The following is a 27,077-nucleotide window of genomic DNA, read 5'->3' as shown; positions in this document are numbered from 1 at the left end:
CCTAACCTAAGGTCATTAAGATTTATTTCTGTTTTCTTCTAAGAGTTTTATGCCTTTAGCTCTCATATTTAGGTCTATTATCTATTTTGAATTAGTTTTGGGCTAGGTATAAGGCAAGGAGTCCAACTTCATCTTTTTTTTTTTTTTTTTTTTTTTGGTATGTAGATATTCAGTTACCCCAGTGCTGTTTGTTAAAAAGATCTGATATACTCACGACCATCCTTTTGCTTATAAGCTTTTTTGGGGTCTCATTTGATTTTAGGTGTGTTTCTTAAAAACAACATATTACTAGATTTTGTTTTCCAACTCAGAATGTTAGCCTTTTAACAGGAATATTTTAACTTAATTTAAATTCATTTTAATGAACCATCATAATTGTTATCTTTTTATTTTTATTTTATTTTTATTTTTATTGAGAGAGAGTGTAAGCAGGGGAGAAGGGTAGAGGGAGAAAGACAGAGAGTCTTTGCAGCTCAGTCCCACGACCCTGGGATCATGACCTGAGCCAAAACCAAGAGTCGACTGAGCCACCCAGGCACCCCCATAATTGTTATCTTTAACTGTCACGTTCTTTCATTCTGTTTTTATACTTCCTTACTCACTGTTTCTTTTATCTTCTCCTTTTATTATATGGGCTTCTCATTTTATCATTTTCAGAGCTTTGTATAATATACACTCTATATAGTGTACTATATATCTTATATTTCATTCTAACTTAAAGTTCTACCAAAGCACTTTAATTCATATTTCACTCCTTGTCAGAGTCAGAAATGAAATGATATCTTATATTTCTGTATGAACAAGATAAGATTATTCTCTATTCCTTATCCTTAATCTTTGTTAATATTAAGATTTTAGATTCAGAATATGACTGTGGTTTGGAGAATTATTTTTGATGATATCATTCAGTTTTATAACCAGAGTTACAGTGTATTTCAAGGAAGATTTCTATTTTAAATTGCTTACTCAGCAACAATCATTTTATATGCTGTAACATCCCCAATTTTTTTTTTAATGTTTATTTTTGAGACAGAGAGAGACAGAGCATGAGCAGGGGAGGGGCAGAGAGAGAGGGACACACAGACTCTGGAGCAGGCTCCAGGCTCCAAGCTGTCAGCACACAGCCTGACACGGGGCTCAAACTCACAAGCCATGAGATCATGACCTGAGCTGAAGTCGGACGCTCAACTGACTGAGCCACCTAGGCTCCCCTGTAACATCCCCAATCTTAATGCTCTTAATTTGTTCCATTTATCATTCTGGTGTACATCTTCAAAAAATTGGATACACATGTACTCACATATCTGAAAATTTCTTTCTGTTTTCATGAGAAACAATTTGCCTGGGTATAAAATCCTAGGAATAAAAATGTTTTCTTTCAAAAACTGCACAATGGAATCATATTCCTATCTGGTTGTAAGGTTCCAAAAGTTAGTATAAAAGGCAAAAAAGTAAAAAAGTTAGTATAAAAGTTCAAAAGTTAGTTCAAAAGGCTAGTCTTCCTCTGACTAGCATGCATAATAGCATTTATAGTAAAAATACCCCTATATGGACTCCACCTCTGATTACCAAAAGCACACGTCGAAGCTCCCATTGCTGGCTCAATAGTACTTGCTGCCATACTATTAAAACTAGGGGGATATGGAATGATACACATCATAATTCTACTCAACCCCGCGACAAACCAAATAGCATACCCCTTCATAATGTTATCCCTATGAGGAATAGTTATAACAAGTTCTATTTGTTTACGCCAGACAGACCTAAAATCCTTAATCGCGTACTCGTCCGTAAGTCACATAGCCCTAGTAATTGTAGCAGTACTAATCCAAACACCCTGAAGCTATATAGGAGCTACAGCTCTTATAATTGCCCACGGATTAACCTCATCAATACTATTCTGCCTCGCAAACTCAAACTATGAGCGAGTACATAGCCGAACGATAATCCTAGCCTGAGGCCTACAAACCATCCTCCCCCTGATGGCTGCCTGATGACTACTAGCCAGCCTCGCAAACCTAGCCCTACCCCCTACAATTAATCTAATCGGAGAACTATTCGTAGTAATAGCTTCCTTCTCATGATCTAACATAACTATTATCCTTATAGGTACAGACATTATCATCACAGCCCTATACACCCTCTACATGCTTATCACAACCCAGCGAGGCAAGTACACACACCACATATTCAAAGACACATAGTCAAAATTTCTCCCGAAAAATTCCTTAAAAGTGCCCTAACCCCAGATCTGGACCCTCGGAAACTCAAAAGCCCAAGATGATCTTCTAGATGTTTCTCCTCTCCCTAAAGCAGTGAAAGCCCAACATCTGCTAGCCCAACATAATTTTGAAAGTGGACTCTTGCTAGGCAGATCATGAATTATTTTATATAGTTAAACAGATTGCTCCCAAAAGCCCAGTCCTGGGGTGGGGGGTGGGTGGGGGTGGGTGGGGGAGGAGTCTCTCTTTCTAGGCTCATCAAGCTTGGCTCAGGTTCAAGGGGTCACAACAGGAGGGGAAGGGGACACTGATTGTCCCATAGCTCTGTTGTGGAATTAGGAAGAGAGGACTGTGGTGAAAGCAGGCAAAAACTCTAGAAGTTCAGATTCCCTGAAATATCTGGGAAACTGAAAACTCAGTGTGGTGCGAGCAGTCTGTAGCTCCAACAACACGGAGTATAGTAGTGAGGAGAGGTGGCAAGAATGGCTGGTGCCTGGCACCCGTGTTCATAGAAGAAAAAAGAAGGGAGGAAAGTGATGGCTGTCGTGAAGACAGGTCCACTATTTGGGTTGAGATTTGAAGGGGCTGTAGCTTCAATGAAAGGGCCAAGGTCAAAGCATGAAGCAAGATTTGGGGAAGCAAGAATGACCTCTGACAGAGAAGTCCCTTATGGAGGGAGTGCATGTACGCACCTCGGTCAGCCAGGAAGTGGGGGCAGGGGCAGCGAGAGAGTGGAAGCTACAGACTAGTGTGGTTGCTTTGAGCAACTGAATTTTTTGCCTTTAGCTATGAAAGTGACCCACTCTTCCCAGTGGGAAGACCAGTGAGATCTGGTCTGTCCTTCTGTGGTAATGAGGTCTGTGTTTGTCTCTAATGACATCTCTGCTCTGGGGCAACCTACAGGTGGGCCTGTCTAGCTGGGCCAGCCCAGCCAGGACTGCTGCCTCAGATCCTGGCATCACCCAGAGCTCTCCCTGGGCTTCCTCAGATATTTATTTTTACCTCTTTCCAAAGAAAGATTGAGCAGGACACTCTAAAACCCACCCGCCAAAAGTCTATTGGAGGCGTGATTAGATGAAGGGAAAGAACCAGTCTTAGGCCCAGACGTGAAAATGGCTGAAAGTCTTAAACTCTGCAGCTTAGGTTGAGACAAAGGCTGTGAGCCTTTGTGAGTCTCTATGGAAAGAGATCAAAAGAGAAATATCTGATAGGTCTTTACACGAATACCTCTTTTCCAAACAGCAAACCTCCCGTTCTCGGAACATATTGCACAGGGGAAGTGTGTGGCCCTGGGTACTGAGTAATAAAGTAGTATTCAACGGAGAGTTCTAGATGAAAGTGAAAACACAGAGAAACCCTGAGTAGCCACTTTTATAATAAAATAATGCAACCGCAGTTGATTCTAATGCTCCAGGCTGTGCTTACTTACCAAAAGAAGGGAGTTAGTGGTTTGGCCGGTGGGGACCATGCTGATCTCACTGTCTGCTATATACTTGGCCAGCAGTTAGTAATCTCAGCTTTTTCCCCTTCAGTTTCACTCATGGGAGTTATTTCCTATCAGGCCCTGGTAAATTCCATCAGAAGCCACGTTGCAGTATTCCCCGTTTACCAGCTGGGAGGACCCCAACACTGCCAGCCCACTACTCGAGCATGGGAACACTTTCTAAGTTTAATTTTACACCGGAGTTTCTACTGTTTCCCAACTCAGCAATGTTCACTTAAGACAGACTCTCTAGTTCAGACCCAAAGTTCACTTAAAACTCTTTTGAGTCTAGTGCCCACTAATCCTGCCGGCTATCTCTTTGCACCCTCTTATTTTAGAACTTCTAAAACCTATAAAATTTGTTTGTCCATCCACCCACCCATCCACCTATTTATCCAACTGATCAATGCTGATGTATATAAATTATGCCCTGCAATGGTGCCATGAGATGAAGTTACAAAGACTGTAATGACAATGATAATGACCACCAAAACGGTGGCATAGAAGACCCCAGCCGCTGTCCCCACATACAGATCAATCATTAGACAGCTAGCTGTGAACAAAAACCGCTCTGGGATCCACCTAAGAAGTTTTAGCAACACAGTGGAAAAACAGAACCCGAGCATAACCACACGAGAAGAAGGACGGCTGCATTTTGCCTGAATCACCCCACCTCGCAAACTGGCGTTGCCCAGTGTCAAGCAGGGATTTCCCAGCTAGAAAGAGCTCCCCTTGTCAGGAAAGGAGAAACAGGCTGAGCAACCAGCTTCTCCAGCTTTTCATGGCATCACAGAAAAGGTCTGCTTCAGTCTCACCCAACCCAGACAGGCAAACCCGAGATGTAATACAGATGGCGAGGAACGAAAAGGAAAGCAGGGCCTACCAATAGCAGCCATGCAGCAGGAACAGTTGTGGTTCAGTGGCCTGCTTCACAGATAAACCCAGAAGCTTTCACTCCTGAAGAAAGAACAGTGGCCAGCACAGCTCCCAGATCCCTGCATATTTTACCAGCTTCCACCCTACAGGTATTTATGTTCACTGATGCCAGCCACTTGAGTCCCTCCTGCTCCATCACCACCCCCTCCCTATCCCCGCCAGAGCCTGGGAATCACACTGGCAGCCAACTCAGGCCTCTGTGGCTGCATCAGAGCAAACTACCGGCCTAGATCTTCACGGCTGACCCCGCTGCCATGTGTGCACTCAGGGCGAGACCCGCCAGCTGCTCCCTTGCATGCTGTTGACCTGACGTCCATCACCAGCCTTTACTGCAGTGCACGCACCCAGCGATACTACCGTGCAGCTGGGGGAAGGCATGATGCCAGCCAGGGTGCCCGACAGCTGCTTGTGGGCCCAGATCAGGCCCTGTCTTCTGTCACTGGCCTGCACCACTGTACTAAACTGTAGCCAGCCCCTCCATTTGTGTAGTCGCACCCCCTGGCCCGACCCCTGTCACCAGCCTCCACTGAAGTATACACATGTAGTGGGAGATTGTACAACAAGGGGAGATCATGCTGATATCCAGGGCATTCATAGCTGCCATGGAGTCTGTAGTTGTCCCTGGCCCTTTCTGTCTGTCCTGGATGTGTGTATCTGCAACTGGCTCCTGCCACCACATAGGCACTTGCAGCTGGCTCCCACTGCTGAGTGGCATACCACCAGCTCTGGCCACTACCACTGCCTGTACCCTGGCCATGGAGGTGCTGCTGAAGATCACAATAGTTCTTGCAGCTATTACTCATTTCCCCATCCAACAAGTCCTCCCCAAGGACACATAGTTGTTGATACTGGGGACTCTGGTGGCTTGAGATGAAGAAATATGCCTCCCCCTGGACCTGGTATTGCCACATGCTCACACATGGAGCCCTGCACCACTAGACCTGGGATCACAGCACACTCCAGCATGCCCCCACCTGCAAGTGAAAGTCTTCCCTTACCAAAATCAGCCCCTAAAACTAGAAGTGACTGCTTCTTCCAATGCACAGCCACCTACACAGGGCTACAGGAATCACTGAGAATAAGGTGCTTGGGTGGCTCAGTTGGTTAAGTGTCCAACTCTTGACCTTGGCTTAGGTCATGATCTCGCAATTCATGGGTTTGAGCCCTGTATCAGGCTCTGTGCCGATGGTGTGGAGCCTCCTTGGGATCTTTCTCTCCTTCTCTCTGCCCTTCACCTGTTTGTGCTGTCTCTATCTTAAAATAAATAAGTAAACTTTTAAAAGATTAAGAGAAACATGACTCCATTAAAGGAATACAGTAAGCCAACTAGTAATTGGCCCCAAAGAATGGAGACCTAAGAATTGTCTGACAAAGAATTCAAAATAATTGCTCTAAAAACACTCAGAGAGAAGCTGAAAGAGAACAGAGATAAACAAATTAATGATATCAGGAAAACAATACAAAGACAAAATAAGTTTGACAAAGAGAAAACATGAAAAAGAACCAAACATGGATTTGAAGAATACAATAACTAAAGAATTCTATTGAAGACTTCAATAGAGAGCTTCAACAAAGACTTGACCAAGCAGAAGAAAGAATCAGTGTGCTAGAAGACAGACCAATTAAAAGTATCAATCAGAGGAGCAAAAGGAAAAAAGAATGAAAAGAGCCCACAGGATTTATGGGACACCAAGAGAAATAAGGTACATGTCATTGGACTCCCTGAAGAAGAGAGGGAAAAGGGATAAAAAGCTTATTTAAAGAAGTAATGAAGGGGTGCCTGGGTGGCTCAGTCAGTGAAGTGTCCGACTTCAGCTCAGGTCATGATCTCACAGTCTGTGAGTTGGAGCCCCATGTCGGGTTCTGTGCTGACAGCTCAGAGCCTGGAACTTGCTTCAGATTCTGTGTCTCCATCTCTCTGCCCCTCCCCTGCTCTCTTTCTTCCTCTCTCTGTCAAAAATAAATAAATGTTAAAAAAATTTTAAAAAGAGGTAATGGCTGAGAATTTCCCAAATCTGAGGAGAGATTTAAATTTAAATATGCAAATTCATGAAGCTAATAGGTCACCACAAAGTATTAAACCAAGGAAGTCTTATCCAAGACACAGTATAATGAAATAGTCTAAAAGACAAGGAATTTTAAAAGAACTAAGAGAAAAAACATTCTTGCAACAAGGAAACCTCATAACACTATTGGTGGATTTTTCAGTAGAGGTCTTGTAGGCCAGGAGAGAATAAGATGACATATTCAAAGTACTGAAAGAAAGAAACTGCCAACCAAGAATATTCTACCCAGTAGAACTGTCCTTCGGCAATGAAGGCGAAATAAATACCTTCCCTAATAAAAAAAAAAAAAGGTGAAGGAATTCATCACTGTTGAATCTTCTTTGCAAGAAATGCTGAAAGAAGTTTTTCGAACTGAAACAAAAGGATGCTACTTAATAACGTGAAAATATACAACACTGGCAAATATAAACATAGATTCCAAATACTCAAAGACTAATGTGGCGCTACTCAACTCGAGTATGAGGGTTAAAAGACAAAAGTATTAAAAATAACTATAGCTATAACAATTTGTTACTGGATACACGATACAAAAAGATGTAAGCTATGACATCAAAAACATAAAAGTGGGGAGTAAGTGGGTAGAGTTTTTGTATGCAATTGAAGTTAAACCCTTATCAGCATAAAATAGAGTATTATTCATATAAAATTTTTTATAAACGCCTCGCAGAAACCACAAAACAATACCTAGAATAGAGTCACAAAAGATAAAGAGAAGAAAATCAGAGCATACCACTAAGGAAAATCATTAATTCACAAAGGAAGGCAGCAAGAGATGAGGAAAAGGTCAAAGGAATTATAAAACAGCCAAAAAAGACTATGATGACATTAGTAAGTCCTTACCTATCAGTAATTACCCTAAAGGTAAATGGATTTAATTCTTCAAAGACATCAAGTGGTGGATGGATAAAGAACAAGAACCAAATACATACTGCCTAGAAGATATCCAATGGGGAAAGGATGGTCTCTTCAATAAATGGAGCAGGGAAAACTGGATAACCACATGTGGAAGAATGAAATTGGACCCCTACCTTACACCGCTCACAAAAATTAACTCAAAAGGGACCACAGATTTAAATTAAACATAAGAACTGAGACCACAAAACTCATAGAAAAAAATCACATGAAAAAACTGTTTTAACATTGGACTTGGCAATAATTTTTAGATAGACACCAAAAACAAAGGTAACAAAAACAAAAATAAACAAGCAGGACTACATTGAACTAAAAAGCTTCTGCACAGCAAAGAAACAATCAACAAAATGAAAAGACAACTTACAGAATGGAGAAATCATTTGCAAATCCTGTATCTGATAAAGAGTTAAAAATTCAAAATTTATAGGGGTGGCTGGGTGGCTCAGTTGCTTAGGTGTCCGACTTTGGCTCAGGTCATGATCTCATAGTTTGTGGGTTCGAGCCCCACATCGGGCTCTGTGCTGTCAGCTCAAAGCCTGGAGCCTGCTTCAGATTCTGTGTTTCCCTTCCTCTCTGCCCCTCCACTGCTTGTGCTCTGTCTCTCTGTCTCTCTCAAAAGTAAGTAAACATTTAAAAATTAAGAAAAATACAAAATTTATAAAGAACTCATACAACTCATACAACAAATTTCAGTAGCAAAAACAATCCAATCAAAAAATTGTCAGAGAAAAGGAACTAAATAGGCATTTTCCCAAAGAAAACATACAAATGACCCAACAAGTACATAAAGAAGTGCTCAACATCACTAATCATCAGGGGAATGCAAATCAAAGTCACAAAAGTTATCACCTCACACTTGTTAGAAAGACTATCATCAAAAAGACAAGAGCTAACAAGTGTTGGCAAGGATGTGGAGGAAAAGGAACCCTTGGTCAAAGTTTCTGGGGAAAAGCTTACAAGAGATATGTCAATGGGATAAGCCACGTCTCTTACTGCTGCACTTAGTCCTGAGACTGTAAGTATTATTTGTCATATTTCTTTGCTACTACCTATTCTAGGTCCCCCACCTTGCCCTTGGCTACCATTTCTGGTAGTCTAGGTGGCTAGCCTGGTGAGATGACCCAGACCTTCAGCCTCAGGGTTCTGACCTCCTGGTTACCATGCCTTTATTAGGCCATGGCTCTGTAACTACCCATTCACACTGAATACTGGCCATGAGAGTACCAAGGAATATCCCAAGGAGCCACCTGAGCACCAAATGTATTCCTTCCACCTGCATCATAAAGCATAGTTCTGTCTCCCCAGAGACAATTCCCCCAATGGTCTGGCGATTCATTTCTGTACCTTTTGGTCTCCTGGCAGGAACCAGTTGGGAGCCATTGCTTTAAATTTAATGGGATTATTTTTTTAAAAATATTTTTTCATGTTTATTTATTTTGAGAGAGAGAGGCAGAGCACAAACAAGGGAGGGGCAGACAGAGTGGGAGAGAGAGAATCCCAAGCGGGCTCCATGGGGCTCGAACACATGAACCATGAGATCATGACCTGAGCCAAAATCAAGAGTCAGACACTTCACTGACTGAGCCACCCAGGCACCCCTTTAATGGGATTCTTAATATATCCTTTGATGGAAGCATACGTCCCCAGGAAACCAGGACTTTTAGACCCACAGGGTCTAAGTTTGTAGGAACAAGAAGTACAAATTCTTCAAGTGGGAGTAATGGTAATTGAGGTCATTTCCTGATTCTACCAGCTGATTGCCAGACTCATATGTTCTACCTAATTTGATTACACAAGAACCCAACCCTCACAGGGTATCACCTCCAAGCTGGCATTTCAGCTGTGCCTTTAAGAGGCTGATTCAACACTCTATTAGGCCAGCAGCCTCTGGATGATGCAGTATGTGGTAGGACTAGTGGCTCCTACAGTTTTGTGCCCATGGACACACATCCAAAGCATCATTATGCAGTATTTCATGCTGTTAAATCAGATACTCTGGGGGCCCTTGGTTAGTGAACTGAGGCCTGTGAGCAAGAAAGGGAAACCCATTCCTGGAATATACATCAAACCCAGTCAGGAAAAATGCTTCCCTTTTCAGAGTGGACAGGATCCAATGTAATCAACTTTTCACTGAGTGACTCATTGTTCTTGAGGGCTAACACTGTATATGGATTCAGTGTGGGTTTCTGTTTCTGATAGGTCAGACATTCAGCAAGGCCAGCAGTGAGGTCCACCTGGGCAAAACGGAGCCATCCATGGGCCCATAAACAGTGTGTCTTCATCTCTGCCTTCATGGCTGCTCTGTTCATGGGTCTATTTATACAAGCATTGATATGGCCAGGAACACAGGCGGACTGATATCCATTGGAAGAGTCACTCTGTCCAGCTTGTGGTATGCCTCTTCTGCAGGCATAGAATCTCACTGGTGGGCGTGAAACATGTGGTACACAGATGCTCGCCTTTTGAGCCCACACTCATAGGTTTGCTTGTAGACTGCTTTAGTCCTGATTTCCCGATCTTTCTCCCTCTAGGCCCGTAACCAATCAGCCAAGCCATTCATGACTGTCCCTGAAGGTAGTCATGGACTACCTCTCTGTCCCTACAAGGTGGATGACCAGATGCAATGTCCAAACTCTGCCCAGTTGGGGAATTTCTTCTCACCGCTGTCTTTCAGGGCCACCCCCGAGTGTAGGTATATATAGTTCATGGTTGATTTTTGGCTTATACCAACATACTCCACCCATGAATCAGACCTAGTTATTTTCCCCCTTTCTCAGGTGATCAAAGGAACTCCCCCATGAGACCATGGTTGTTAGCAGAGAAGTTACTGGTGCATTGGTGGTGAGTAATGAGTGAAAACTGAGCTGTCTGTGCACGTACCAGCTCCAGCCACATCCAGAATATACCACTTCTTTTCACAGAATGGCTTGTTGCTGGGCCTGCCCAACCTTATGACTTGGTAATTCTGACAGCTGTCAGCTCAAGGTGGGCAGCCCTACTCCCAGAGTTCCTTGATTTCCTAAGATCGGATGGTTTGTCTCTATCAGGGCTCGGTACCATGCTACTTTTTGTTTTGTCTTTGTTTCAAAGGTCTATAATTCCATGCTGCAGATGGCAGGCCTTCCTCTCTTTGATATGTCAAGGACATCCAGTGGTACTACCAAGTTCTACGGTCGTCATAATTTTGATTGCCCTTGTATTTCCCAAATGCCGAAGATACTGAATAAGTGAATGCATTGCCTTCTACCTGGGTAGTGCCCCAGTTAACCACAGGTGAGACTTTTAGTAGTTGCAATGCTACAGAATGTCAGGGCCTATCAACACTAGCATGGAGTCATTTCCATCTGGCCAGTGTATGATCCAGCTCCAGAATCTCACCCTTAGAGTGCGCTTCCTGGGACCGATTCTGGTACTAACGGTCTTAAACTGGTTTCTCCCAGAATCACAGCCTGAGTCAGGGACTCAGGTGCTAGTGATTTATTAAGAAAGACGCGAGTGAGGAAGCGGCAGAAGCAGGATAGGGGAGGAGACGAGGCTAAGCAAGGCTGCAATTTCTGGTGGAGTGCAGGTTCAGCCTGAATTGTAGAGATCTCCAGGGAGTAACTGGCTCCTCAAAGTTTGTTTTGCCCATTCTTTTCACAACCGAGGAGCTATGTGTGGGCGTGGGAGGTAGATGTAAAACACCCAGGTACCTCCCGCGCTTGGTAAGAATGCACAGGCCCATTGCCTAGGAGAGAAAGCCCGTGAAGGTCATAGGTGTTGGCCGTTACCTACAAAACCTGCAGAAGTGGGGGAGGTGAAGACACACTGTGGTAGAAGGGCTCTGACTGATGGGATCTGGGCAGGGCACCCTCTCCCTACTCCTAAGGGATCCAGAGAGAAATGTTCCAAGTTCAGAAGATCAGGACATCATGAGTGAGATGCAGTGGCTGGAGAAGGCTCCCTGGACAAGGTCGGCCTTCGAGTAGGTTTATGGAGAGGAAGCACACTTGTGACTCCGTTATCGTATTTACCAGGGCATCACAGCTGCATTTGGGGGGGCTGTCCGCAGTGCCCTGGCACACAGAAGGGCCTGAGATAACGAGTTAGATTAACACAGCAGCTGCTGTGGAGATTCTTTAGTAATTTCTCTAGAACCCTTGTTAGGCTGGAGAGAACAAGACAGCACACACACAGATGTCTCAAAATCTCCTCTTGCTCACTCCTCTCTTCGTGTATGCTTCAAGGCCTCTTCTAGGAAAGAATCCTTTTGAGGGGGTAATGCCAAACACCTCGGCCTGCTCCCTAGCCCTCACGAGCCCCTTTTCTTTCCCATCCCTCCCTGCATGTGTACTGGTCACCAAGCAAGACTCCGTGTCCTTTCTTGGCCTCTGTATCTACTGAACATTTATTATTCCCCTGCCTCCTTGGAGGGATCAGCATTTTCTGCAAGTTCCAAATCCTTGCAATCTAATAAAATGTGAGATGTCAGAAAAGTGTAATATATTAGGAATATGAGAGCCCAGGGATCAATTTTGTTCAAGCGAACAGGGGGGACTTTCGGAAGAGTACGGGACCTGATCTGAGTCTTAACGTATGGTAAAATGTAGAGAGGGTGGAGGGGAATTGCCTTCAAGGGAGCTGAGGTATGTGAGTGAAGATACCTAGTATGGAGGCCAGAGGAAGGAGAATGCGACATCAGCGCCTCCTGAGCTCGATCCTAAGATTGCTTTTTTATTTTTCAGTTTTAGAAATTGTTACAATGGAAGATAAAAACTTAGCTGTCTTCCAACTCACCCCTCACCCGTACACTCTTCTCCTATACCCCACTCCTAGTATAATCCTACTAGTGTCATGTTTGGTTAAATCAATATTCAATAATCGCATTTTTTATTATATAAGTGTTATTAGGTGAGCCATAGTCCATGGTTACATTTTCTTTCTTTTAAATTCTTCCCACCGCAGAGTTAATGATTACTTTCGCGTGTGTTCTTGCTTAGTGTTCTTGTGTAATATCCCTGTTTGATCCCCAAATTCTGACAGAGCTATAAAACTTTTCTCATATATTTACTGGTAAATATTAGATATTGCCTTCCTGTTTTGAGGGGGGCGGTGGGGGAACGATCCCTCCAGAATTGGCTTTCTCTAAGCCTACACGAAACAACATTGTCCTGGATCTTCATTTTGCCATTCTCTGAGGAACTCCCTTTGCCCCTCTCTCCTCTTTGAATTCTGTTCCTTCCCCTCCCCACACAACTGGTTCCTTCTTGGTTGACGTTTCCTTGTTTCCCTGGCAAATACCAACAGTGGCTTCCAGAAAGAGAGGGCCCAAAGAAAGAGAGAGGGAAGCAGGGAGCACAGGTGGGGATGACTCCAAGACAGCATCCCAAATGAGGGAATGTGAAGGAGCACTTGGGGGTAATGCGAGAATGCTGTGTACTTTTGGGGGTTCTTCCTGAGAAGGCAGTATGTTTCACCCATACAGAACTGGAAAGGCGAGGGCCTTCAGGTAAAACTTTATATTCTTCAGCGCACATTATAGGCTTGGATTTCACACAAAGGACATACAATCCCTCCCCAACCGCCAAAAATACACTTAAAAATCTGTACTTGGCCACACTGACAGAAGAGGGCACCAGTAAACTAAGAATCTTGTAAACCATCCCAAATCCACAAAAAGAATGGAAGAAAATGAAATAATTCTGTGCAAAATTTACTTAAAGGTAAAAAAGAGAGAATCAATACATCTCAAGTGATAAAATCCTCCAACATTCCAAGGGAGATAACAAACAAACAAAACAGGACAAACAAATCCGAACAACATAAAGCAACCATGAAGCAGAAGAAAACTGCACGGTGACATTCTAGACTGAACTAAATAGTCTCGAACAAGCATTTGGAAATATGAAAAATTGCCTAGAATCAGAAATCAACAACATAAATGAGTTTGGAAAAAGAACAGGAAGAAATTAAGAGAGTTGCTCAAACGCAAGAAATAAAGAGACCAAAAGAAATTCAGACTTGAAGAGAAAATTTTAAGAGGTTAAGTGTGTTAGTTTCATAGGGCTGCCTTAACAAATCACCACAAACCGGGTGGCTGGAAACAACTGAAATGGATTCTCTGGCAGTTCTAAAGGCTGGAAGCCCGCCAGCAAGGAGTCACCAGGGCTGGTTCCTCCTGAGGCTCTCCCCTTGCTTCTGGTGGCTTCCAGCAATCCTTGGCTCTTTGGTTCTGTACATGCATCACTGTAATCTTTGCCTCTGTCTTCACCTTCCCCTCTTTCCTATGTCTGTTCCCCTTCTCTTCTAAGGACACTTGCCATTGGAATTCGGGCCCACCCAGGTCATCTGGGACGATCTCATGTCAATATCCGCACTATAATTACATCTGCCCAAACTCCTTTTCCAAAAATAGCCACATTCAAAATTTTTGAGTGGACCTAACTTTTGGTGGGTGGCCATTCGACCCACTATAGCACCCAAGGGAGAACAGGCTCAAATGTAAACTCAGTAAGTGGCACTAAAGCAAAGAAATTAAATGAGATCGAAAAGAAAAAAAATGGTCAGGATGAAATGGTTGACACAGAGGAGAAACAAAGCAACATGGGAAAACTTGGAGTCCTTAAAGAAGAAATATGAAACATGGAACAATTATTTAAAACTATAATTAGTAACTATAAGAAATAAAACACCAGTCTACAAACTGAAAGGATCTACTACATAGCTGAAAAGATTAATCTGAAACAGTCAACTCAGCTAATAAAGCTAAAAAATCAGCTAATAAAGCTATCTCCTTCCTGTCCTCTACATGTCTGTTCTTTCACTGAGCCCACACTAGCTCAATTACTGCAGTTTCACAGTAAGTATCAAAACCAGGTAGTATGAGTCCTTCGCCATCATTGTTCTTTTTCAAGGTTGTGCATTTCCATATAAATTTTATAACCCACTTGGCTACTTCTACTATAAAGCCTATGATGTTTCTGATCAGAATTGTGTTGAACCTATAGATCAGTTTGGAGAGAAACGACATTTTAGCAACATTGAGTTTTCCGATCTATAAACACAGTGTATGTCTCCATTTGCTTAGGGCTTTGCCTTCTTTCATCTGTGTTTTGTAGTTTCCAGCATACAATCCTAGACATATTTTGTTAGATTTATGCTGAAGTATTTCATGGTTTTTAGTGTTTTGTAGATGGTACTATTTAAAAAAATTAAATTTCCAATCGCTCACCTTTACAATATAGAAACTCAACAGAATTTTTACATTGACCATGCATACTGTGGCATGATAGCTTGAGTTCCAGTTTCTGTTTTGTAGAATTTGGAGGATTTTCTATGGAGAAAACATTTCATCTATGAATAGAAACAGTTTCATTGCTTCCTTTCCAATATGTATAAAATCTCCTTTTCTTGTCTTAGTGAACTCAGTTTGATGTCGAATAGTGTTTCGGGAGTAAACACACCCTTACTTTGTTTCTGACTTCTCAGTAAAGCAGTCAAGGTAGATTTTTTGTAGATATCTTTATCACAGAAGAAATAGTTTTCTTCTATTCCTAGTTTGCTAAATATTTTTTTTACCATAAATGCATGTAGCACTTTGTTATCATATTGTTTATTTCTATTATTTCTATTTGACACTTTTTTTAGAGTTTCCATCTCTCTGCAAAAATTCCCCCCTGTTCACACATGTTGTCCACTTTCTCCACTAGAGCCTTTAGCATATTATAGTTATTTAAGTGATAGTTCTCTAAAAAGAGACAAGAAACACTGATTCACTTGAAAATCATAGGAAGAATATGGGGTCCGATCATAAGTAGGGAAGATAGTTCCAACATGAAAATCATAGATGAGTCTGGTTCTGCTGCTTACTTTGGCTATCAATGGATTATATTTTTATTTCTTCCTGTGTGTGTGTGTGTGTGTGTGTGTGTGCGCGTGTGTGCATGTGTATTTTGTATTTTGGTTGAAAGGCAGAGATTGTATAGGACAGTAACAACTGAGGCATGTAGTATTTAATCTGGAATTGGGCAGTCCTCTGCTGGGCCATAAGTATGTGGTAGGTTGAGTGATTGTAGTCAGAACTGAGCTGGGTCTGAGTTTTGTTCTATATTTGCTGTCAGTTCACCACTGGCTTCCAATTCTAGTGTTACCTTGTACTTACGGTGGGACCAGTTTACCTTTTTCTCAATGATCCTGCTCCACTCTTATCTTTAGGCCTTTACTGTATGCCTTTGCTTGCATTTCAGAAAGGTTTCTTCTTCACTCTCTCACTCCTCCCATAGAGGTAGATTTCAGGTGCTTGTTACTAGCAGTGCTTGGTTACCTGGTTGGGGCAGGATGCCTTGGTCCCATCTCAATCTTAGGCAAGCCCTACATCCCTGAATTTTGGGGGTGAGACCTTCTCAGGGATTCTGTCCTTCCCCAGCAGTAGGAGACCTCTGTTGTTCTGAGCCCATGATGACTTTTTTCCTTTCTGCTCCTCCCAGCCATACGCCCTGGGAAGAATAGGGATTGCTGTCCTTGGCCCACCAGCTATGCTTCTGCTCTGAAAGATATACATTTCCAGACAAGGCTTCTTGCCTTTCCGGCAGTGGGGACTGCTCCCCTCATCCAGGCCTCTACCTCAGGGATGCCTTCTCTTCTAGTCTCCTGCTCTGTTAACCAGACTTCTTTGGGAATGAATACCTTGTGGGGGTCCATAGAGAAAAGCCTGCCAGTGGGTATGAAATAAATCCCTTATTTCTGTGGCTCTCAGAGATCCTGTTCTCTCAGATTATCCCACATTCACACTCAGACTTTAGCAACTGGATCAAAATGTTAGCTGAATTCTTCTTCCCTACTTATGATCGGACCCCATATTCTTCCTGTGATTTTCAAGTGAGTCAGTGTTTCTTGTCTTGTCTCTTTTTAGAGACTTCTGTATTTCACCAGAGTTAGGATAACCAGCTATCCATAACCTTAACTAGCTAATGAGTTCATGAAAAGTTGCAATTTTGTAGATTGTCCTCTGGTTTCTTTCAGGATTTTTTATCTTTGATTTTCTACCATTTGAATGGAACATTGAGTCCATTGGCGTTTAGACTGAGTACTGAAAGATAGGAATTTATTGCCATTATGATGCTTGTAGAGTTGGAGTTTCTGGTGGTGTTCTCTGGTCCTTTCTAATCTTTGTTGCTTTTGGTATTTATGTATGTATGTATGTATGTATTTATATTTTCATCTCTTCTCCTCTCAGAGTTCCCCTTAAAATTTCTTTCAGGGCTGGTTTAGTGGTCACAAACTCCTTTAATTTTTGTTTGTCTGGGAAACTTTTTATCTCTCCTTCTATTTTGAATGACAGCCTTGCTGGATAAAGAATTCTTGGCTGCATATTTTTCTGATTCAGCACATTGAATATATCCTGCTACTCCTTTTTGGCCTGCCAAGTTTCTGTGGATAGGTCTGCTGAAAACCTGATCTGTCTTCCCTTGTACGTTAGGGACTTTTTTTTCCCCTTGCTGCTTTCATGATTCTCTCCTTGCCTGAGTATTTTGTGAATTTGATTATGATATGCCTTGTTGATCGTCAGTTTTTGTTGAATCTAATGGGGGTCCTCTGTGCTTCCTGGATTTTGATGTCTGTGTCTTTCCCCAAGTTAGGAAACTTTTCCCCTATGATTTGTTCACATAACCCTTCTACCCTTATTTCTCTCTTTTCCTCTTCTGGGACCCCTAAGATTCTGATGTTGTTCCTTTTTAATGAGTCACTGATTTCTCTAATTCTTAAATCGTGCTCTTTTGCCTTCATCTCCCTCTTTTTTTTCTGCTTCATTATTCTCTATAAGTTTGTCCTCTATATCGCTGATTCTCTGTTCTGCCTCATCCAACCTTGCCGGTGAGGCACCCATCCATGATTGCAGCTCAGTTATAGCATTTTTAATTTCATTCTAGTTTTTACTTCTTTTATCTCTGCAGAAAGGGATTCTAATCTACTTTTGACTCCAGCTAGTATTCTTATTATTGTGATTCTAAATTCTGGTTCAGACATCTTGCTTGTATCTGTGTTGGTTAAATCCCTGGCTGTTGTTTCTTTGTGCTCTTTCTTTTGGGGTGAATTCCTTCGTTTTGTCATTTTGAAGGGAGAAAAGGAATTAATGAGGTAGAAAAATTAAAATTAAAAAAAATTAAAATTAAAAAAACATTAAAATTAAAAAATTAAACACACACACACACACACACACACACACATACACACACAAAATCCAATAAATGATACCAGATCCTAGGTGTGTTTCGGTCTGGGTGTTGAAAGTAGTTTGACAGATTAGAGAAAAAAGGGGGGGGGGGAGGAAATCGTTTGAGAATTTGAAAAAATGAATACACTGAAGCAGACTAAAATGAGATGATGGGAGTAAAATAGAATTTGAAAAAGTTTACACAAAAGTAAAGAATATAGTAAAAAGAATTAAAGAAAAATATTTTTAATAAAAATTGGAAATAAAAATGAATTTTTCTCTTTCTGCATTCAAGAAAAAGAAAAGAAACGAAAAAGAGAAAAAAAAATTAAAAAAGAAAAAAAGAAACCGTTTGAAAATTTGAAAAAGTGAATACACTGAAGTAGACTAAAATAAAATGATGGAGGTAAAATAGAATTTGAAAAAAATTACACAAAAGTAAAAAATATAGTAAAATAATTACATATTTTTAATAAAAATTGAAAATAAAAATGAATTTTTTCTTTCTGTATTCAAGAAGTGAAAAAGAAAAAAAAAGAAAGAAAATTGAATAGATGGACCTACTAAAAGATTGAATAGGACTGAAATTACTTCGTTTTCCCCTAGAAGTCACACTATGAAGCACTTTATAGTCCATAAACTGAGCAGACTGTGAGACTTGTGTTCTTGAAGAGCGAGGTTGGCCCAGTTGGGCGGGGCTCAGTGTAACATCTCCGCTCTCCACTAGATGGCGCTGCTAGCCTACTGGGGTGGATTGTTGCAGAGCTCATAGGTGCGTGTGCGTATGCGCAGGAGCGGTGAAAATGGCGTCAGTCTCTAGTATGGGAACTCTGTTCTCTCTGATCAGCAATCGTGCACCCATCCTCTGTCTTCAGCTTTCATCCACTCCCGCTTCTTCACTGTCCGTGACAAAGCCCCAGGCAGTACCTCTCTCCCAAGTTTTGTCTCAGATGCAGCTGTTTTCCCCGGCCCCATACTTCTGAAGGACTGCGGCTTTGACCCGTTCCGCCCCTCTTCAGGAGGGTCTCACCGAGCAATGGCTGAATGCCTGCTGCACCCAGGAACGCCTGCTGGACCCTGCTGCTGCCGGTGCCCCGAGACTGCAGCCAGGTGCCAGCCCGCCCCAGAAAAAGTTTGCGAGATAGTGTAGCAGCAGCTTTTCAGGGACTGTGGAAAATCACAACACACATCTGGCACCAGGCTTCACCCTTAAGGACCTTGTTCCAGCACCAGCGAATGTGGCCGCCTTCTGGGGTCTGCTGGGACCAGGTGGCTTCAACAGTCTCTACCAAATGTCCTTCCGGCAGTGGAACTGCTTTTCCCTACGTGGCCCGAGAACCTCCTGGACCCCACTCTGTTCCTGGGGATTCGCCCTTCCCACCAGAGCACCTCCAGGTATGGAGCTGCAGAGTTGCAGACTTTGCGCTCCCCTTGCTTAGTCTTAGTGGAATTTAAGCCCTCTCCTTTCTCCTTTCTCCCTTTTTAGTTTATTCCCTGCGGCTGTTTCCGATTTTCCACTTTCTCTCCAGCTGCTTTTGGGGAGGGGTACTTTTCTTGAATTCTCCCCCCGCGCCGTCTCCACCCTCTCTCCACCCACAAAAGCACCTCCCTGTCCTCTGCAGCTTCTTGCTCCCCAAGTTCACCTCTCTGTACCTCGTACCTGCTGAATTCTGTGGTTCAGGTTGTGCAGATTGTTGTGTTAATCCTCCAATCAGTTTTCTAGGTGTGCAGGATGGTTTAGTGTTGGTCTGGCTGTATTTCTTTTCTTTTTTTTTTTTTTAATATTTATTTTTGAGACAGAGAGAGACAGAGCATGAACGGGGGAGGGTCAGAGAGATAGACACACAGAATCCAAAGCAGGTTCCAGGCTCCAAGCTGTCAGCACAGAGCCCGACGTGGGGCTAGAACTCACGGACTGTGAGATCATGACCTGAGCCGAAGTCGATGCTTAACTGACTGAGCCACCCAGGCGCCCCAAGGTCTGGCTGCATTTCACAGACGTGGGACACACAAAACCTTCCATGCTGTTCTGCCATCTTGGCTCCTCCCCTGATTTTCTATCATTTGAAAATGATATGCCTGGGTATAGCATTGTTAAAAATTTATCCTGCTTAATATTCTGTAGGCTTTGTGGCTCTGTGTTTAATCCCTAACATTAATTTGGGGGCAATTCTCCATCACTGTTGTTTCATATATTCCTTCTGTTTCTATTTTCTCTTTCTGGCATGTCCATTACATGAATGTTATGGCTTTTGTACTATCCCACAATCCTTGGATATTCTATTCTGCTTTTTTCAGTTTTTGTTCTCTTTGCTTTGCAGTTCTGGAGATTTCTGTTGGTATATATTCAAGCTCAGAGATTCTTCTTCGTCTGTCTGTGCAGTCTACCAATAAACCCATCAATGGCATTTTTTTTTTTTTTTTCATTTCTATTATAGTGTTTTTGATTGCAAGTGTTTCTTTTTGGTTCTTTCTTAGGATTTCCATCTCTCTGCTTCCCTTGCCCATCTCTTCTTGCGATTTTATCCCGTAGAGCCCTTAGCATATTACTGATAGTTGTTTTAAATTTCCTGGGCTGATGGGATTCCAACATTCCTGCCATGACTGGTTCTGATATGTGTCCTGTCTCTGCAGATTATGTTCCTTCAGTGTGCCTTGTAAATCTTGGATGGCTGGACATGCTATACCAGTTAAAAGGAACTGGTGTAAATGGGCCTTTAGAAATGTGGTGAGGTGGGGGAGAGGAACTATTCTATAGTCCTATGATTGGGTCTCAGTCTTTTCGTGGGCCTATCTGCACTGTGAACTTCACAAGGGTTTCTCAGTTCTTCTCCCCTGTTAGGTGAGGCAGAAAGGTTAGAATGGGCTGAAATAGTGTAATTCCCTTCTCCCATGACAGTTAGGCTATGGCTAACCAGGTTTTCCTGAGGGCAGGCCTTGTTAAGAAGAATGGGGTGCTCTATTTTTAAACGGTTTGTTTTCCCGTTGCCCTGAAGAAAGTGTGAGGAGCTTCTTTTCCAAATTTCTGTGAGAATTTGGACAAGTTTGTGAGGCGAATCTCACAAAATTATTCCCTTTCCCCATGACTGGGTCCCTCTGGAATTTTAAATTCTGAGTTGTCCACACTAAAGCCTCTAGTAATTTGTCAATTACAGTTTAGGTTTTCCGACCCTGCCACTGGTTCCCATGGTGTTTTCTGCTTACGTGTCTCTAATCAGGTAAGCTGTGACTCTCTCCAGTCTTGGGGGCAATAGTTTGCCCTGTGTCCTCCCTTCTCTTATGGATCTTTGAGTCTGTTCAGCTTTTTACTTTTTGTTAAGACAAAAATGCTAACTTCCAAGCTCCTTATATGCAGAACAGAAAACTGGAAGTCTATAAGTTAATATGTTTTATTCTAGACAATGTTTGCGTTGAAAATAACATACAACTGGGGTCACCTGGGTGGCTCAGTTGGCTCAGTGTCCAGCTTCAGCTCAGGTCATGATCTCGCGGTCCGTGAGTACAAGCCCCACATCGGGCTCTGTGCTGACAGCTCAGAGCCTGGAGCCTGCTTCAGATTCTGTGTCTCCCTCTCTCTGCCCTTCCCTTGCTTGCTCTCTGTCTCTCTCTCAAAAATGAATAAACATTAAAACATTTTTTAAAAGAGAATAACACATAACTGTTATATGTTCTGATAATTTGGAAATAATGCAATTAGAAATGGGAGGCCTGAGGGAGAGGGAGAGATGGAAGCAGAATCTGCATATTGTTGTGCAGGCAATAACAATGCAGGTGTACCACTGAAAAGAAAAACTGGATTGTTAAAGGTTAAATAAGAAAACTGGGGCTCAGGGCATTAAGAAACATAGGTACAAAGGTAACTACTAGAAAAAATACAAACCTTCCTAAATGGAAAAAAAAAAAAAAAATAGTGCCTTGCACAGAGAAACATAGCAAACATAATATACATTATAATGACCAAATAATATGAAGAGTTGAGACCAAATATATCAGACAAATAAGTATAAATGGCTTAGCTTGCCTGTTAAGAGGAAAAGATTTTCCAAGTCAACTCGTATAATCTAACTTAGGCTTTTGAATGGCCACACAGTATGCCGTGGTTTGGCAATGCAACCAAACCCTTATAGTCACTTTGTTTCTAGCTTGTTTTATTTTATTTCACTACAAACACTGCTACACTCTTGTGCATAAGTCCTTCTATCCTGAATTTTTTATTTCTGTGGAAAATATTTCCATAAATGGACATTGAGGCTGTTTTCAGCATGGCAATTGCAAACAATGCCACAGTGAATATTCTCATGACACATACTGTCATATTACTGGAGGTACAGGTTCTTCCAAGCGGGTAAATTCCCAGAAATGGAGTTGCTGTATCAAAAGGTAAACAATTATTTCATTGTGTTAAATACTATTAAGTTTCCTCTGAAATGCTTTTATTGGTTTGCATTTTTACGCACAACCTATGATTAGCTGTTTCCTTATAACTTTGCATTGGAATATTATACGATGCAATGTTTCCCAATCTGAAAAGAGAGAAATGGTATTTCATTGTGATTTTAATGTGCATTTTTCTGAGTAAGGCTGGATATCTTTTCCTATGTTTAGGGGTTATCTTTAGAACTTTTGTGTGTGTGATCTGTTCATCTTTTGCATATTTTTCTGCCATATGTGTGCTCTGGGCATCACAGCAGTCTCTGAAAATAAGGAACTGGATCATGTTAGAAGATCAAGGTTTCCATGAAATAGAGAAAGCTGCCATTCATGGGAATGAAAATCATTTTTGGTGTGGAGACAAGGCAACCTTCTAGGGGTCTTCATAAAGCCATTGAGATATATATTCCTTCCAGTTGGCTTTGCTTTCAAGAATCTTTTAGTGGGGTGCCTGGGTGGCTCAGTCGGTTAAGTGTCCGACTTCAGCTCAGGTCATGATCTCACGGTCTGTGAGTTTGAGCCCCACGTCGGGCTCTGGGCTGATGGCAAAGAGCCTGGAGCCTGCTTCCGATTCTGTGTCTCCTTCTCTCTCTGTCCCTCCCTCACTCATGCTCTATCTCTCAAAAAAATAAACATTAAAAAAAATTAAAAAGACATCTTTTAGTAGTTTTGGTCCAGTTTTGGCTTGGTGATAACCACCTTGCTACATGAATGCTGACATGCACAGTGGTGTCATTAGCCTTCCGCTGTGCTTGTTCATTGTGGATGACCGATTTCCTCTCACCTGGACTGCCTTGCCTATTGGCTGACCTTTGTGGTGTCCTCACACAAAGCGAACTCGACATCCTTTTGGATGGGCATGGATTGAATGTTGTACTTCTATCTTAGCAACTTGGAAAGAGGAGAAGGCAATCTTCCTGTGCACGTGGGAAGGTGCACTGAAACGCCTTGTAGGGTTCTTGCTCTAGTCAGAAGCTACAGAGGGATTAAACTTCACTTTGGCTGCTATTGTTTCAGTAATGATCACAAGAGATTAAAACAGGCTGATGGGGCACCTGGGTGGCTCAGTCAGTTGAGCGTCCGACTTCGGCTCAGGTCATGATCTCGCGGTTCGTGAGTTCGAGCCCCGCATCGGCTCTGTGCTGACAGCTCAGAGCCTGGAGCCTGCTTCATATTCTGGGTCTCTCACCTTCTCTGCCCCTCTCCCGTTCATGCTGTCTCTCTCTCTGTCTCTCAAAATAAAAATAAACATTAAAAATACAGGCTGATATAGATGCTTTTACTTATCTTTGCTACTGTGTTCTATGAGCCTCACTAGCTCAAAATATCTGTCAGAGAAAGAGGGCAAGTGAGGGACTGAGCCTGAGGAGGCTGCGTGGGCTCTGATGCTCAACAAACTAGCAGCCAAGGGGAGGGAAACTGTCTAATGCATCTGTTAAGGGGGGTGCTGGTACCTGAAGGTTACCTCCATTTCTGGCCCCCATTAAAGGACAAAGGATCTTAACTGACCACAGATTCCATTAGAAGACAGATGTCCTGTGGTCAGAACATAACCTGTCTTGCGTCTGTATGACAAATTAAAAGTTTTTGAACCATCAATGCCAGAGGGTAGTTAAAACCCTTGGCACAGCCAGAAGACAGATGAGAAACAGGAGATGTAGGAGAAACATCCTCAGAACCAGGCCACTCCAAGCAGAGCTTCAGGCAACCCAGGCAGGCAGCTTAACCCAGCTCAGAGTCAGGCCTCTGAAACTTGGCATTTCATGAAAAAACTGTATGCTTTTTATGGCCTTGCAGTTTACAAAGTTTTTTCTTGACATCCTTTGAGACTTGTAACCCAGTGAGGAAGGCAGCTTCCTATTTTCAGATGAAACAATGAAGACTCAGAGAGGTCTACTCCAAGATCATACGGCTACTGGGGAGAGCCAGGATGTCACGATATCTGGCTCCTGGTCCTTTGCTTTTTGTCTCTGGCTTTATTCTGGCAGGATTCTCCCCAGAAACAGAACCACTCCCATAAGCCGAGAGTCTATGATTTAAAAACTGAGACAGAAATGTTAATATTATGGGAGCAAAGCTTTGTTCAATCAGCCAGGCTCAGGATACAGAAACCGATACATGATTTTATAGATGGATCTCTGTGGGGAAATAGGTTCTACTTACATAAATGGGTTAGAAAAAAGCTTAGGGCGAAGAGCAGCCAACATGGGGTGAAAACGCCCGAGGCTAGGTAGCAAGATAGTGTAATGGAATCACGAGTGTCTTGTTATATCACCTGTAGGAAATTACTTTCCATTTGGCACCAGTGTACCTTGATCACAAACTCCACCTGCCCCCTAGACCCTTTGCTTCTTACACAACTACTGTCTGATTGTTTTCCCCACCTTCACGCGTGTAAGATCTTATTTTCTTCACATTCACCATGTGAGTAATATCTTGTGAGCTCAATAAATGCAGAGATGAAACCCCTGTTTGGGGCTCTTGTCTCCTCCCAGACCTTAGCCTCTCTCATATTCATTTTTTTTTAACGTTTTATTTATTTTTGAGACAGAGAGAGACAGAGCATGAACGGGGGAGGGGCAGAGAGAGAGGGAGACACAGAATCGGAAGCAGGCTCCAGGCTCTGAGCCATCAGCCCCGAGCCCGACGCGGGGCTCGAACTCACGGACCGCGAGATCGTGACCTGAGCCGAAGTCGGACGCCCAACCGACTGAGCCACCCAGGCGCCCCTCTCTCATATTCAATTCTGCGTCCGCTCTCTTGCTGGACGAGGGAGAACTCCAGACTCCTAGTCTGTGACAGATCTCCTTTCCTCCACCACAGCTTTCCCCACAAGTTCTACCACCCCAAACAACCACCCTTCTAATGTACAGCCAGGTATTTCCTCCACTGTGCTGCCACTAAGTTTTCTTTCTCCACTTCATCTTAGCTCTGTATAGCATTGCTCTAATTCCTGCAGATGCAGGATGTTTTGAAAAATTATGTCCTAAAAGATACCTGTGTCCTAGGCCTTCTTTATACTCCCAATTCTTTCTCAGCCTACAAGAACACCCACTCATGCTTATGACATTCACCTCAGATTTCTGTGCTTAGGGCAGCTACACATTTACAAGTTAGAGCCTGCCATTCCATCCTGAGAATAAGGAATTCCCTACTAATATGAGATGAAGAGATGGGCTGACCTATAGATGGACGCTTTGGTACAAAAGAAAAATGTACCTTTCCTCTGGGCAGTTGTAGCTTTGCACAAGGGGATGGGTTGACAAGGGGAATTCTGGCAGAGTTTTAGTCTCCATTTTCTCCCTTGGCCAGGCATCTTTGTGCAACACTCAAATTGCACAATTATACCAGATAGCCCTGGGTCTAGGAGCCATGAAGAACATTACCTTAAGATTCTTGTTAGTGGCTGAGGGTGCCTGGGTGGCTCTGTCAGTGTCCAACTCTTGATTTCAGCTAAGGTCGTGATCTCACGGTTCATGGGTTTGAGCCTCATGTTGGACTCTGTGCTGACAGTGTGGAGGCCTGCTTGGGATTCTCTCTCTTTCCCTCTCTCTCTCTGCCCCTCCTCCACTCATGCTTTCTCTCTCTCTCTCAGATAAACTCTTTAAAAAGTTTTAAAAAGATTATTAGCGGCTGACAAGAAGATGTGATCATTTCATCGTGTGCAATCACATTTGGAGGATTTAATATTTGCTTCCAATCCAGTAAGTTCCAACGAGAGTAGGGACTCTATTTTTAAAACTCACTCCATATGTTAGTGCCTATTACAGTGCCTGGCATGTAGTAAGCACTCAATATTTGTTCCATTCTTTTTTCTTTTAAAGTTTTATTTGAGACAGACAGATGGAGGGAGGGAAGGAGAGAATCCCAAGCAGGCTCCACACTGTCAGCGCAGAGCCCAATATGGGGCTTGATCTCACAAACTGAGATCATGACCTGAGCCAAGATCAAAAGTTGGATGCTTAACTGACTGAGTCACCCAGGCGCCCCTGTGCAGTCCTCTTTGTAACTGTGGCTTCAATACTTTGGGAAGAGCAAAGAGTTTACCTCATAACTCCGACCTGACCATGGTCCAAAAGTTTCTCTGTGGCAAACATGGGACCCCTTATAGAGAAGAGGGAAGAAGATGGGCAGTCGTGTCAAAATCAGAATGCTGAGTATAATAGCCATGGTTACAAATTCTGGGCCAGAGTCCACAACTGCTTCTGGAAACCATCTCCTTTAAATAGAGTAGCTATGGAAATGACTGGACCTTTCCTTATCATTGTTCTTTCCAATCCCACTCCTCTCTTCCTCCACTCTTTTTCCTGTACCAAGAGTCAGTGTGAAAACCAACCTGATTCAGGTATTTTTTTTAGCTCAAAACTTTTCACTGGTTTAACTGTGTAGGGAGAAAGACAAAATCCTGCCATAACTTACAAAGCCCTGTGTGATTTGGCCTCTCCTTACCTCTGCAAGCTCACCTCTCTGTTCTCTCTCCCTTCTCTTCTCTCGCCAATGCCCTCTCACTCCCTTCATGCCGGAGCAGCTCAGGGCCTTCATGCATGCTGTCTCCTATGCGCAAAATACGTGTTCCCCTTACCGTAACTGTCACATACTTGCTCCTTCCCTTCCTTCAGTTCTTGGCTTAAATGGATTTCTGAATGCATGATGTAACGAGGGTCTCCCCACCTGCCCAGTAACTCAGCCTCCTAGCAGCCCATTCTGTCATAGTCCCTATCTCATTCTGTCCCATTCTATACGTCTGTATGAGGTGATTAGCATCTATCCTAACATGATGGACTGGTTCCATGAAGGTCTGTTTGGCTCACTGGTATATTCTCAGCATTAGTCAG

General features: G+C 42.8%; 1 protein-coding gene across 1 annotated transcript in view; it reads left to right on the top strand.

The window, feature by feature from the left end:
• The window catches only part of ST6GAL1 (ST6 beta-galactoside alpha-2,6-sialyltransferase 1), a 485,891-nt gene that overhangs the window by 126,063 nt on the left and 332,751 nt on the right, over window positions 1-27,077 (top strand). The window lies entirely within an intron of this gene.

This window comes from Panthera onca, chromosome C2 (genome assembly GCF_046562875.1).
Source record: "Panthera onca isolate mPanOnc1 chromosome C2, mPanOnc1 haplotype 2, whole genome shotgun sequence".
Taxonomy (NCBI): Eukaryota; Metazoa; Chordata; class Mammalia; order Carnivora; family Felidae; genus Panthera; species Panthera onca.
This window is presented reverse-complemented; position numbering and strand designations above follow the sequence as displayed.